This window comes from Triticum dicoccoides, chromosome 5B, assembly GCF_002162155.2.
Source record: "Triticum dicoccoides isolate Atlit2015 ecotype Zavitan chromosome 5B, WEW_v2.0, whole genome shotgun sequence".
Classification (NCBI taxonomy): domain Eukaryota; kingdom Viridiplantae; phylum Streptophyta; class Magnoliopsida; order Poales; family Poaceae; genus Triticum; species Triticum dicoccoides.
Genome location: NC_041389.1, coordinates 503,236,955 through 503,250,968, shown reverse-complemented (window position 1 = coordinate 503,250,968; position 14,014 = coordinate 503,236,955).

Below are 14,014 nucleotides of genomic sequence, written 5' to 3'. Positions count from 1 at the left end.
CGCTCCATCGGGTTTAGTTAACAGCCATCGATCGATCGCTCGGGTTCAGTAACGCGTAGCCTGTAGTGCAATCGCTCGGGTTCAGTTAGAGCCCAAAGCCTCGCTCTGGTTCAGTTAGAGCCAACTCCTCGCACGTGTACGAGAAAAACACGCATCACTCGGCCCCCGACCTCCGATCGTAACCGGCAACTCCCCGAAATTTTACTCCCCCTCGCTTCTACCATGGTTTTTTCCGTCATGGACGGCCAAAGAATGTCATGCAGCTGCGTCTCCGGCCCGCCCAAGACGAAAAGCCCATTTTCTGTCATGATTTTTTGTCATAGAAGTAGGAGCCCACCACATGTATGATGATACCTGGTTTTGTCACAATTATCATCATAGAAGTGTCATATGTATGACAGAAAAAAAAATCGTTCGGCCCAAAATGTCACGGATGTGTCTCTTTTTTTTGTAGTGCTTGTCCGTGCAATTTTTGCAAAAGAATGAGATTGCGTCTTCCTCGCGACATTCCTTGACCTTGCTCATTACAAGGAGGAATCTAGCCTAGAAGTGATGTACTGTCTCTTGGGGCTCTTGTCTAATGTGGGAAAGATCGCTTGTATCTGGGTGGGTGGGTAGATTTAGGTCCAAACCCTGACTCGATCTGAGACCCAGGGGCAGAGGAGATTCCGAGCTTGGCAGTTTGGGCTCTGGGATGTTGCCCAATTTTTCTGGCCCGCTGTCTGATTCTAGATTCGGAGCTTGGGCCTTGTCCTCCCGTAGACGGGTATCCGGCTCGGAGAGCACGGGAATCCCGACATAGTTCGTCCTCAAAATAGTGGAAGAATCGCTGCATTGCTCCTCCACCACCGCTATCTGATGGGTGGCCGGCAGAGAGTTAATCTCTCTTTGGTCGGGTTTAAGCCCGATCTAATCATAGTCCGTAGCGACTCCCAAGGCGGCGATTCTATCCAAGAGCTTGTTCAGGGAGGAGAGATCCATTGGATCCATCTGCTCGGTGAATTCCGAGCTGACGTGGAGGCTGTTTTTGATGACCCGAGAAGTCATCATCGGCGCAGCAGCCAAACGGGCGGTCATGATGAAGCCGCATAGTCGGAGAGTTTGGCCTACAGCCAGGGCTCCCCCATAAGTGATGTTGTCCTTGATAACAAGGCGAGCCATCAAGACTTACCGTGACGGCACAGTGGAACTCTCAATGAAAGCACCAATGTCGGTGTCAAAACCGGTGGATCTCGGGTAGGGGGTCCCGAACTGTGCGTCTAAGGCTAATGGTAACAGGAGGCAGGGGGCACAATGTTTACCCAGGTTCGGGCCCTCTCTATGGAGGTAATACCCTACTTCTAGCTTGATTGATCTTGATGATATGAGTATTACAAGAGTTGATCTATCACGAGATCGTAGAGGCTAAACCCTAGAAGCTAGCCTATGATTATGATTGTTGTTGTCCTGCGGACTAAACCCTCCGGTTTATATAGACACCGGAGGGGGCTAGGGTTACACAGAGTCGGTTACAGAGAAGGAGATCTACATATCCGAATTGCCAAGCTTGCCTTCCACGCAAAGGAGAGTCCCACCCGGACACGGGATGAAGTCTTCAATCTATTATCTTCATAGTCCAACAGTCCGGCCAAAGTATATCGTCCGGTTGTCCGAGGACCCCCTAATCCAGGAATCTCTCACCTACTAGCCCTATTCTCATGGACCGGCTAACCCACCTACCGCACAATCTCTGCTGTTAGTTAGGATATTCACGAGCTGTTGTAACTTATACTATAAAATCTCCAAAAGTGAATGCATAAGTGTGCCACACAATGTCTTCTCTCTCCATTTCTTGCGATCTCATCATGGGTCTTTGCCTGGGAAAGTCCACCTCCGGCGGCACCTCTTCCAGTTCTCTGTCATGCTGGCCGGATTTGCCATTCAAGATCATCGGCCTCGTGCTCGCGCATCACACGTCCCATGACGACCGCCTCAACTTTGCCGCCGTCTACCATGGCTAGCGCCTCGGCGCTGAACACCAGCGCATGTTGTTGCCTGCGGCCGTGCCCTGCATCAATCTTGGTGGCGGCGCCTACCAGAGCCTCGTCGACGGCAAGGTGTGCCTATTTGCCATACCCAGCAACGGCCTCATCCATGCTTCCTACGACAACTTGCTTTTGTACCAGCACAGGCCATCCGTAGATGCTTCCTCCGAGACCCGTTCTCCGGAGCCGAAGCCACGCCGGCCATCGAGGTCTCATGCCGCTACAAGCGGCACACCAACCATCTTCACGAAGTCACCGCCATCAGCAATCCCATACCTCAGAACCCGTGCTCTGTGTTGAATATCATCGTCCAGTCGCCTCAACTCGTCATCGCCATGTTCCTAGGCGGTCCATTCAACGTCGCACCAGCTGCCAACTTTGCATGTTTCCTGCCGGGCATGCTGAAGCCACTTTCATGGTCACATGCGGCCGGCATGTCCGCTGGTCACTGCCATGGTCTGGACTTTTTCTACATGGATGTAACCATCCACCACGGAAATATCTTTGCTATCGGCTGGAATGGGGATCTTTTCCTCCATGAGTTTCTTGTCGGAAAAGCGGTGGCGCTATCTCAGAGTTGAGTTGAGCATGTCATCAAGAGAGAACATAGGTCAGCCCACGCAAAAAATTACCTAGTGACATCGTCGGACAACCAAAAGCTGATGATAGTCCGCTGGAGAATCCCGTATGTGGTGACTGATCACCACACAATGAGCTTGTGCGTATTCAAAGCAAACTTGGACAAGGGCCAATGGTCGATGGTGAAGGACATGAGTGGTGAGGTCTAGGGTTTGTATTTAGCCATTGGCATGGATTCAAGCTACAAGGAAGGATTACAAGGGGGCGCAGGAGCACACACCACACACGCCACCTAGCCGTTATCCTCTTCAATGCCTTCGTCTGCCTTGAAGTAGAGTATATGTAGTGAAGCGTTCTAGGCCCATTCTGGCCCAGCTAGCCGAGCCGGTAGGCGAGGCTGCCTCCTAGGCCTGCATGTCTCTTCAGCTGGATTCTGGGCCACCTCGGGATCGCTGACAATCCCACCCTCCTTAGAAACGGCTTTCCCCCAAGCCGGTGCTCGCAGAAATTTTTGCTGCAATGTCACCTTGTCTTCCCAGGTGGCCATGTCGACAGGAGTTGCACTCCACTTAACCAGCACTTGAACAAGAGACCCATATCCTTGGCAAACCACTCGCTGATTCAAAATCTGCTCAGGGATTTAAAAATGATCATCAGGAGTAGGCAGTTGAGGCAATACCTGGTGCTTTGGCTGTAACACCTTCCGAAGGAGAGACACATGAAACACTGGATGCACTTTACTGCCTGCTGGTAAATCAAGTCGATAAGCCACTGCCCCAATGTGCTCCAATATCTCAAACGGCCCATAAAACTTGAATGCCAGCTTATGGTTGGCCCGAGGGGCAACTGATGACTGTAAGTAAGGTTGAAGCTTCTGGAAAACATGTTCTCCTACTGCAAATTCATGATCACTCCGATGTTTGTCGGCTTGTGTTTTCATTTGCTGATGTGCTTGCAACAAGTGCTATCAAACTAACTCCAAAATGGTCTGATGGCCTGCAAGCCACTGGTGCAAATCTTCAGACTGAATTGCATCATCTGCAGCCAACCCAAAGTGTCGTGGTGCATGTCCATATATGATCTCAAATGGTGTTTTCCCGGTAGCTGAGTGCCAGTTAGTGTTATACCAAAACTCACATAATGGAATCCATTTGGCCTAGCGAGAGGGATGAGCACTGACGATACAGCGAAGGAAACACTCGACCTACTGGTTAACTCTTTCTGTTTGTCTGTCAGACTGTGGGTGATGAGATGTGCTCATTTTGATCAAAACACCACACTTCTGAAATAGTTCCTTCCAAAACTTGCTGGTAAACACTCGATCACGGTCTGAAGCGATGGAGAGAGGCATGCCATGCAGCTTATAAACTGTATTCAGAAACGCTTCAGCCACAGTTTCTGCTGTAAACATGTGATGTAGTGGAATAAAATGCCCATACTTGGATAGCTTATCAATAACCACCAGTAGACAACTGAATTGACTGGATACTAGAAGTCCCTCGACAAAATCCATCGTAACCATTTCCCAAGGTGTGTTTGGAACAGACAGAGGCTGCAGTAGACCTGGATATGGCACTCGCTCAGGCTTCGCTTGCTGACACACCAAGCAGTGTTGCACATAGCTTTTCACAAAACCCCTGATACCTTTCCAAAGAAACAACTGACGAACTCTTCTGTAAGTAACTGGGAATCCAGAGTGCCCCCCAATAGGACTATCATGAAAAGCAGCCACAATCTTTGTTTGCAGTTCAGGACACTGGCCCACCCAAACACATTTGCCTTTCCTGAGGATCCCAGCTTGAAGAAAAAACTTGTTGTCAGAGTTGGGAGCAGTAGCTAGCTTTTGCAACAATTCAGAAGCAAACTGATTAGATTGGTAACTATGCACAATCTCTTGTAACCATGCAGGCTGAACAGAAACAACAGTATGCAACTCAGGCAACACATCCTCATCAGTATGTGGTCTTCGAGAAAGAGAGTCAGCAGCACTGTTCTCAGTCCCTTTCTTGTAAGCAATAGTATATTGCAATCCCAACAACTTAGTAAGTGCTTTCTGCTGCCACTTAGTGTGACCATCCAGGGGCCCCAGTGCTTTACTGACATAAGCCAAAGGGTGACCATCCTGCATAAGCACAGCACCCACACCAACATCACAAGCATCTGTTTCCACAACAAAAGTTTTTGAGAAATTAGGAAGAGCCAAAACTAGAGCTGAACTAAAGCTTGTTTCAACAGAACAAAAGTTTGTTGCTCTACATCTGTCCAGTGATATGGTACACCTTTCTTCAAGAGATTGGACAATTGTTTGCTCAACATTCCATAATGATAAATGAACTTTCTATAGTACCCAGCTAGCCCCAAAAATCCCCTGACTTCCTTAGCAGAAACTAGAACTGGCCAATCTTGAATAGTAGAGATCTTGGCAGGGTCTGTCCTTCCCCACTAATAACATGCCCTAGATAGCTAATTTTTGTCTGAGCAAAGGCACATTTGGAGAGCTTCACATGCCATTCGTGTTGTTCCAATAAAGACATCACTTGAGCCAGGTGTTCCAGATGTTGAGCATAAGTTTTACTGAATATGAGGATATCATCAAAGAAAACCATTGCACAAACTCTCAGCACAGGTGATAGTGTGTCACACATTGCAAAGTTGAAGGTATTAGGCCCACCAGTCAGACCCATTGAGACCACCAGAAATTCATATTGACCAGTGTGTGTTTGAAAAGCAGTTTTATACTCTTCTCCAGGGGCCAGTCTTATTTGGTGATACCCAGCCCTCAAATCCAGTTTAGAGAACCAACAGGATCCTGCCAACTCATCCAACAATTCATCAATGATTGGAATGGGAAATTTACTTTTTACTGTCAAAATATTGAGATGTCTGTAATCAATAACAGGTCTCCATGTCTTGTCCTTCTTTTGCACCAAAATCATAGAAGAAGAGAATGGATAGTTGATGTGTCTAATAATACCAGAGGACAGCATTTCCTGAACTGGTTTTTCCTAATTCATCCTTAAGCACAGGAGCCAATCTATAAAGTCTGATTGAAAAAGGTTGAGCTCGAGGAATTAATGGAATGGTATGATCATACTTTCTCCTTGGAGGCAATCGTTTTGGGACCTCTGTCGGTGTCAAAACCGGTGGATCTCCGGTAGGGGGTCCCGAACTATGCGTCTAAGGCTAATGGTAACAGGAGGTGGGGGACACAATGTTTACCCAGGTTCGGGCCCTCTCTATGGAGGTAATACCCTACTTCCTGCTTGATTGATCTTGATGATATGAGTATTACAAGAGTTGATCTACCACGAGATCATAGACGCTAAACCCTGGAAGCTAGCCTATGATTATGATTGTTCTTGTCCTTCGGACTAAACACTCCGGTTTATATAGACACCGGAGGGGGCTAGGGTTACATAGAGTCGGTAACAGAGAAGGAGATCTACATATCCGAATTGCCAAGCTTGCCTTCCACGCAAAGGAGAGTCCCACCTAGACACAGGATGAAGTCTTCAATCTTGTATCTTCATAGTCCAACAGTCTAGCACAAGTACATAGTCCGACTGTCCGAGGACCCCCTAATCCAGGACTGCCTCAGTAGCCCCTGAACCAGGCTTCAATGACGATGAGTCCGGCACGCAGATTGTCTTCGGCATTGCAAGGCAGGTTCCTTCTCCGGATACTCCATAGAAGATTTAGAACACAAGGATCGTGTCTGGCTCTGCAAAACAAATTCCACATACCACCGTAGAGAGTACAATATTCCACAAATCTAATATGCTGACAACTTTTCACAGCGTGACATCACGCCACGGCCTGGTCATTATTCGAACCGTTTTCCAACCTGCTACTGCACATATCGCGAGGCGGTTTTATTGGCACGTCTTGTCAAAGAAGAGATCGTGTCCCTTTATCATGGGATTCTCATCAATACGGGTGTGGGTAACCCCACCGCGCCATCAACGTGGCGCTTGGGGAATAAGCGAGTTTACCGGGCAAGTGGGGAGGCGCAAGATCCCTGCTGCCTTTATAAAGAGATAAGGACTCCCCTTTTTCACCCACGCCTTCTTCTTCCTCTGCTTATCCATTCTATCTCGCTCGAGCTCCAGCACCCAAGCATTCGTATTCTCCACCCACCAAGGCCCTCCGAAAATGTCCGAATCCGGAGTAGGAGGCAAGTGGATGGCCTCTACCGTCTGGGAGAAGGATATCAAAAAGCTTCGGGAGGCCCGGTATCTGGCCAAGAAAATCAGCCATCGTCTCCTGACGGTGGGACAGATCGTCCCAACCCCGGAACCCCACAAGAGGGTTGTATTCCTCCCTCACTTTGTCTGCGGGCTAGGGTTTCCCCTCCACCCATTCGTTCGCGGCATCATGTATTACTATGAGATTGATTTTCATGATCCATCCCTGATATGTCTCCAACGTATCTATAATTTTTGATTGTTCCATGCTATTATATTACCCTTTTTGGATGTTTATGGGCTTTATTTTACACATTTATATTATTTTTTGGACTAACCTACTAACCGGAGGCCCAACCCATATTGTTGTTTTTTGCCTATTTCAGTATTTTGAAGAAAAGGAATATCAAACGGAGTCCAAACATAATGAAACCTTCGGGAGCGTGATTTTTGGAATTAACATGATCCAGAGGACTTCGAGTGCAAGCCAAGAAGTAGCCGAGGAGGCCACAAGGATGGAGGGCGCTCCCACCCCCTCGGCGCGCCCCTATCTCGTGGGCCCCTCGGGCAGCCACCGACCTACTTCTTCCTCCTATATATACCCACGTACCCCGAAAACATCCAGAGAGCCAAGAAAAACAATTTCCACCGCCGTAACCTTCTGTGTCCTCGAGATCCCATCTTGGAGCCTTCGTCGGCGCTCCGCCGGAGGGGGAATCGGCCATGGAGGGCTTCTACATCAACACCATAGCCCCTCCAATGAGTTGTGAGTAGTTTACCATAGACCTTCGGGTCCATATTTATTATCTAGATGGCTTCTTCTCTCTTTTTGGATCTCAATACCATGTTCTCCCCCTCTCTTGTGGAGATCTATTCGATGTAACTCTTTTTGTGGTGTGTTTGTCGAGATCTGATGAATTGTGGGTTTATGATCAAGTTTATCTATGAGAAATATTTGAATCTCCTCTGAATTCTTTTATGTATGATTGAGTTATCTTTGCAAGTCTCTTCGAATTATCAGTTTGGTTTGGCCTACTAGATTGATCTTTCTTGCCATGGAAGAAGTGCACGTATTGTATTGTTGCCATCGAGGATAAAAAGGTGGGGTTTATATCATATTACATGAGTTTATCCCTCTACATCATGTCATCTTTCTTAATGTGTTACTCTGTTCTTAAGAACTTAATACTCTAGATGCATGCTGGATAGCGGTCGATGTGTGGAGTAATAGTAGTAGATGCAGGCAAGAGTCGGTCTACTTGTCACGGACGTGATGCCTATATACATGATCATGCCTAGATAATCTCATAATTATTCTCTTTTCTATCAATTGCTCGATAGTAATTTGTTGACCCACCATAATACTTATGCTATCTTGAGAGAAGCCACTAGTGAAACCTATGGTCCTCGAGTCTATCTTTTATTATATAAGCTTTCAATCTAATTTTATTTGCATCCTTACTTTTCCAATCTATATTATAAAATACCAAAAATATATTTATCTTATCATACTAGCTCTATCAGATCTCACTTTCGCAAGTGATCGTGAAGGGATTGACAACCCCTTTATTGTGTTGGTTGCGAGTTCTTTGTTTGTTAGTGTAGGTGCGTGGGACTTTTGAGGAACCTCCTACTGGATTGATACCTTGGTTCTCAAAAACTGAGGGAAATACTTATGCTACTATTGCTGCATCACCCTTTCCTCTTCAAGGAAAACCAACGCAAGCTCAAGACGTAGCAAGAAGGATTTCTGGCGCTGTTGCCGGGGAGGTCTTCGCTCAAGTCAAGACATACCAAGTACCCATCACAAACTCATCTCCCTCGCATTTACATTATTTTCCATTTGCCTCTCGTTTTCCTCTCCCCCACTTCACCCTTGCCGTTTTATTCGCCCTCTCTTTCCCAACCTCTCTCTCTTTCGCTTGTCGTTTCCTGCTTGCTTGTGTGTTCGATTACTTGTTGCCATGGCGCAAGATAATACCAAATTGTGTGATTTCTCCAATACCAATAATAATGATTTCTTAGTACTCTAATTTCTCCTCTTAATGATGGTGAGTCGTGTGAAATCAATATTGCTTTGCTGAATCTTGTTATGAAAGATCAATTCGCCGGCCTTCCTAGTGAAGATGTTGCTACCCATCTAAACAACTTTGTTGATTTGTGTGATATGCAAAAGAAGAAAGATACGGATAATGATATTTTTTAAATTGAAGTTATTTCCGTTTTCACTTAGAGATCGTGCTAAAGTTTGGTTTCAGTCTTTGCCTAAGAATAGCATTGATTCATGGAATAAGTGCAAGGATGCTTTTATATCTAAGTATTTTCCTCCCGCTAAGATTATCACTCTTAGGAACGATATTATGAATTTTAAACAACTTGATCATGAGCATGTTGCCCAATCTTGGGAAAGAATGAAATTGATGATTCACAATTTCCCTACTCATGGTTTGAATTTATGGATGATCAAACAAAAATTTTATGCCAGTTTGAACTTTGCTTCTAGAAATCTTTTAGATTCGGCCGCGGGAGGCACGTTTATGGAAATCACTTTAGGAGATGCTACAAAACATCTTGATAGTATTATGGCTAATTATTCTCAATGGCACACCGAAAGATCTACTAGTAAAAAAGTGCATGCTATAGAAGAAATTAGTGTTCTGAGTGGAAAGATGGATGAACTTATGAAATTGTTTGCTACTAAGAATGCTCCTCTTGATCCCAATGATATGCCTTTGTCTACTTTAATTGAGAATAATAATGAATCTATGGATGTGAATTTTGTTGGTAGGAATAGTTTTGGAAACAATGCTTATAGAGGAAACTTTAATCCTAGACCGTTCCCTTGTAATTCCTCTAATAATTATGGAAATTCCTACAATAATCCTTATGGTAATTTTAATAATATGCCCTATGATTTTGAGAATAGTGTGAAAGAATTTATGATTTCTCAAAAGAATTTTAATGCCTTGCTTGAAGAAAAATTGCTCAAAGTTGATGATTTGGCTAGGAACGTTGATAGACTTTCGCTTGATGTTGATTCTCTTAAACTTAGATCTACTCCTCCTAAGCATGATATCAATGAGTGTCTCAAAGCAATGAGAATTTCCATTGATGAGTGCAAGGAAAGAACCGCTAGATTGCGTGCTAAGAAAGATTGCTTTGTAAAGGCGTGTTCTTCTAGTTTCCATGAAAATAATGATGAAGATCTTATAGTTATTGATGTGTCCCCTAGTAGATCTTTGTTTTGCAATATGAATCTTAATAATAATGGTACTAGAGATGAGTCAACTTTAGTTAGAAGGCGTCCCAATAATTCGGAGTTTTTAGATCTTGATGCTAAATTTGGTAAAAGTGGGATTGGAGAGGTCATGACTTTCAATAGCATTGAACCCACTATCTCAGATTTCAAGGAATTTGATTATGAAAATTGTTCTTTAGAAGGTTGTATTTCCTTGTTGCAATCCGTTGTTAATTCTCCTCATCCTTATAGTCAAAATAAAGCTTTTACCAAACATATCGTTGATCCCTTGATGCAATCTTATGATGAAAAACTCATTTTGGAAGTTTCTATACCTAGAAAACTTAATGATGAGTGGGAACCAACTATAAAGATTAAAATTAAAGATCATGAGTGTTTTGCTTTATGTGATTTGGGTGCTAGTGTTTCCACGATTCCGAAAACTTTATGTGATATTCTAGGCTTCCATGATCTTGATGATTGCTCTTTAAATTTGCACCTTGCGGATTCCATCATTAAAAAGCCAATGGGAAGGATCAATGATGTTCTCATTGTTGCAAATAGAAATTTTGTGCCCGTAGATTTTATCGTTCTTGATATAGATTGCAATCTTTCTTGCCCTATTATTCTTGGTAGACCTTTCCTTAGAACGATTGGCGCGATTATTGATATGAAGGAAGGGAATATTAATTCCAATTTCCATTAAAGAAAGGCATGGAGCACTTTCTAAGAAAGAAAGTCAAATTACCTTATGAATCTATCATGCGATCTACTTATGAATTGAGTGCCAAAGATGGCACTACTTAGATCGATCTTCGCTTTTATGCCTAGCTAGGGGCATTAAACGATAGCGCTAGTTCGGAGGCAACCCAATTTTATTTGTGTTTTTTGTTTTTGTTTCTGTTTAGTAATAAATTTTGCATCTACCTTCTATTTAGATGTGTTTTTATGTTTTAATTAGTCTTTGTGCCAAGTAGAACCTATAGGATAACCTATGATGATAGTTAATTTGATTCTGCTGAAAAACAGAAACTTTGCACGCACGAAATTAGTTTTGTGAAATCACAGAAACGTGCTTTTGCGTTGATTCTTTTTCTTCTGATCAATAGAAAAAATTTCCAGGACTTCCTATTTTGGTAGGACTTTTAGAGTTCCAGAAGTTTGCGTTAGTTACATATTGCTACAGACTATTCTGTTTTTGACAGATTCTGCCTTTCGTGTGTTGTTTGCTTATTTTGATGCATCTATGGCTAGTATTAAGTGGTATGAACCATAGAGAACTTGGAATACAGTAGTTTTAACACCAATATAAATTAAGAATGAGTTCATTACAGTACCTTATGTGGTGGTTTTGTTTTCTTTCACTAACGGAGCTTATAAGATTTCCTGTTGAGTTTTGTGTTGTGAAGTTTTCAAGTTTTGGGTAAAGATTTGATGGACTATGGAATAAGGAGTGGCAAAAGCCTAAGCTTGGGGATGCCCATGGCACCCCAAGATATTCAAGAGTAGCCAAAAGCCTAATATTTGGGATGCCCCGGGAAGACATCCCCTCTTTCGTCTTCATTCATTGGTAACTTTACTTGGAGCTATATTTTTATTCGCCACATGATATGTGTTTTGCTTGGAGTGTCGTGTATGATATTAGTCTTTGATTTTTAGTTTTCCACAACCATACTTGCTGTACACACCTTTTGGGAGAAGCCTACTTTATTAGAATTTATTAGAATACTCTATGTGCTTCACTTATATCTTTTGAGCTAGATAGTTTTTGCTCTAGTGCTTCACTTATATCTTTTAGAGCACATCGGTGGCTTAATTTTGTAGAAATTGCTAGTCTCTCATTCTTCACTTATATTATTTTGTGAGTCTCTTAGAACAGCATGGTATTTTCTATGGTTATAAAATTGGTCCTAGAATGGTAGGCATCCAAGTTAGGTATAATAAAAACTATCATAGGAAGTGAATTGGATATATGATCAATTTCATACTTGATAATTGTTTTGAGATATGGAGGTAGTGATATTAAAGTCATCCTAGTTGGGTGATTATGAATTTAAAGAATGCTTGTGTTGAAGTTATCAAGTCCCGTAGCATGCGTGTATGGTTAAAGTTGTGTAACAAATTTGAAACATGAAGTGTCCTTGGATTGTGCATCCTTATGAGTGGCAGTCGGGGACGAGCGATGGTCTTTTCCTATCAATCTATCCCTATAGAAGCATGGGCATAGTGCTTGGTTTTTGATGACTTCTAAATTTTTGCAATAAGTATATGAGTTCTTTTGACTAATGTAGAGTCCATGGACTATACGCACTTTTACCTTTCCATCATTGCTAGCCTCTTCGGTATCGTGCATTGCCCTTTCTCACCTTGAGAGTTGGTGCAAATTGCGCCGGTGCATCCAAACCCCGTGATATGATACGCTCTATCACACATAAACCTCCTTATATCTTCCTCAAAACAGCCACCATACCTACCTATTATGGCATTTCCATAGCCATTCCAAGATATATTGCCATGCAACTTTCCACCGTTCCATTTATCATGACACGCATTACTTTTGTCATATTGCCATTGCATGATCATGTAGTTGACATCGTATTTGTGGCAAAGCCACCATGCATAATTTTTCATACATATCGCTCTTGATTCATTGCACCATCCCAGTACACCGCCGGAGGCATTCATATAGAGTCATATCTTGTTCTAGTTTTGAGTTGTAATTCATGTGTTGTAAATCAATAAAAGTGTGATGATCATCATTATTACAGCATTGTCCCCAAAAAGAAAAGAAAAAGAGAAAGGCCAAAAGAAAAAAAAGAAAGTCCAAAGAAAAAAAGAAAGGCCAAAAAAAGGAAAGGCCCAAAAAAAAGAAGAAGAAAGAAAAAAAGAAAAAGAAAAAGAAAAAAAGAAGAAAATAAAAAGGGGCAATGTTACTATCTCTTTTTCCACACTTGTGCTTCAAAGTAGCACCACGTCCTTCATATAGCGAGTCTCATATATTGTGCTTCAACGTAGCACCATGTTCTTCATATAGCGAGTCTCATATGTTGTCACTTTCATATACTAGTGGGAATTTTGCATTATAGAACTTGGCTTGTATATTCCTATGATGGGCTTCCTCAAATGCCCTAGGTCTTCGTGAGCAAGCAAGTTGGATGCACACCCACTTAGTTTCTTTTGTTGAGCTTTCATTCATTTATAGCTCTAGTGCATCCGTTGCATGGCAATCCCTACTCCTCATGTTGACATCAATTGATGGGCATCTCCATAGCCCGTTGATTATCCTCGTCAATGTGAGACTTTCTCCTTTTTTGTCTTCTCCACACAATCCCCATCATCATATTCTATTCCACCCATAGTGCTATATCCATGGCTCACGCTCATGTATTGCGTGAAAGTTGAAAAAGTTTGATATTATTTAAGTACGAAACAATTGCTTGGCTTGTCATCGGGGGTGTAGAATTTGGGAGCATTTTTGTGTGACGAAAATGAAGCATAGCCTCACTATATGATTTTGTAGGGATGAACTTTCTTTAGCCATGTTATTTTGAGAAGACATGATTGCTTTTATTAGTATGCTTGAAGTATTACTATTTCTTATGTCAATATGAACTTATATTTTGAATCATTTGGATCTGAACATTCATGCCACAATAAAGAAAATTACATTGAGAATTATGCTAGGTAGCATTCCACATCAAAAATTCTGTTTTTATCATTTACCTACTCGAGGACGAGCAGGAATTAAGCTTGGGGATGCTTGAAACGTCTCCAACGTATCTATAATTTTTGATTGTTCCATGCTATTATATTACCCCTTTTGGATGTTTATGGGCTTTGTTTTACACATTTATATCGTTTTTGGGACTAACCTACTAACCGGAGGCCCAACCCGTATTGCTGTTTTTTTTGCCTATTTCAGTATTTCGAAGAAAAGGGATATCAAACGGAGTCCAAACGGAATGAAACCTTCGGGAGCGTGATTTTTG